The 1,519-nt window shown below is 35.3% G+C and overlaps 1 protein-coding gene across 1 annotated transcript in view; it reads right to left on the reverse strand.

The window, feature by feature from the left end:
- Positions 1 to 1,519, reverse strand: part of LOC102673509 (acylglycerol kinase, mitochondrial) — a 22,853-nt gene that overhangs the window by 20,461 nt on the left and 873 nt on the right. The window lies entirely within an intron of this gene.

The raw sequence follows: 1,519 nt of genomic DNA on the forward strand, positions 1-1,519 counted from the left end.
AATCCACTAGGAATATTCCTCTCTCTCGATCATCACTAGTTATTATTTTTTTCAATAGCATTTTGTATCGTATCAAAGTTTTTCGGATAATCAATTTTTAAAAATTAGAAGGAAACCTGAAATAAGTAAATTATTATATTTTCAAGATGGAATTTTTTTTCAAAATATGGAAAACATTTGCTGAAAATATAAATAAAGAATACGTAATATTTCTTTTATTTTTTTAAAAAAGAAATGATAAATACAATTTTCACAAATCTTAGATTAAAAAAGTATCTATTTTTAAATTATTCAAAAACTTTCGAGTGATCAAAATTTTATATAATTCATTGAAAAAGAAAAGGCATCATCTTCTCATTTATAATTCTATAACATTACCTTTTTTATCCAATAATAATACTGGTATTTGCAATATTCGAGTGGTACTCGTCTCACGTCCACCAACCACCAGAGAAGACGTTTCTTTTGATTTATTTATTTTTTTTTTCTTTTCCACCACGCGAAGTATCCTTATTTTTCCTTTTCTCCGGGAATAGTCAGCATTCCGAATGGCCCGTGCCAAGCGTGTCAGCCTAATGTATGTCCTGCATCGCGAGGGTGCGTTTGATTCATTTCGCCGAGGGGGTTGCTCGTCAGGCCGCATTCGCCACGCGTTTCAAGAGCCTTTTTTTCCAGCTCCCCGCGAAAATCCACCCCGAAAGACTTTACACGGGCGTCATAAGCCGGTGCACTTAATTTAAAGATCATCGACCGACGAAAAGTCGCCTCCCTCCCCTCCCTTCTCTCCTCCCTGATTTTACTCCCCTCTCCCCCGTTCCACCCGAATCTCATGGATTTCCGCGGCTACAAGCTTTACAGTCTGTGCATTCCGCTTTACAGTTCATTTCACTCTTGCTGCCGCTGGCCACCCCGTTTTTCCACCCTTGATTCTCTCCTCGGTAGCTCCTTTAATTTTTATTGTTCACCTCGATTCCCTTGCCGTGACCGCACATATGCTTCTAGCCTTTTCGTACGAATCTCTACTTTTTCAATCTGTCAATCTTTGATACGATTGATCGATCAGTTTCATCAATTTAATTCTGTTAATAATTATACTCATTGGTTAAAATATCTTATTTATAGCTTATTAATAAATTTCTCTTTAGAAACTTTTACTTTGTATAAATCTAAAAATATAGATATTTGTTTAAATAAAAAGGATACAAGAAAATGATAAGAAAAAAAAAACTTTTCAGTTTCAAAATGTTACCAAAGAGAGTCATAACTTTATGATAAATACTCAATGAAGAGAATAATCAATCGAATAAAAACATAAATAGTATCTCGTTAAGCGAGATATAAAAAAATTTTTCACTCCAACTTTGTTCAAGGCTATGATTCGAAAAAAAAAAAAAATATTCATCGAACTTTGACGATTGCAAGCCACGTTTTAATTTATCCCGTTCTACTTCACCCCTCTGATTAATGCCTGGACGTCACCGGTCATCGAGATCGCGTCCGATCGCCGATAGGCCGGCGA

This window comes from Apis dorsata, unplaced genomic scaffold (genome assembly GCF_000469605.1).
Source record: "Apis dorsata unplaced genomic scaffold, Apis dorsata 1.3 scaffold_99, whole genome shotgun sequence".
Classification (NCBI taxonomy): Eukaryota; Metazoa; Arthropoda; class Insecta; order Hymenoptera; family Apidae; genus Apis; species Apis dorsata.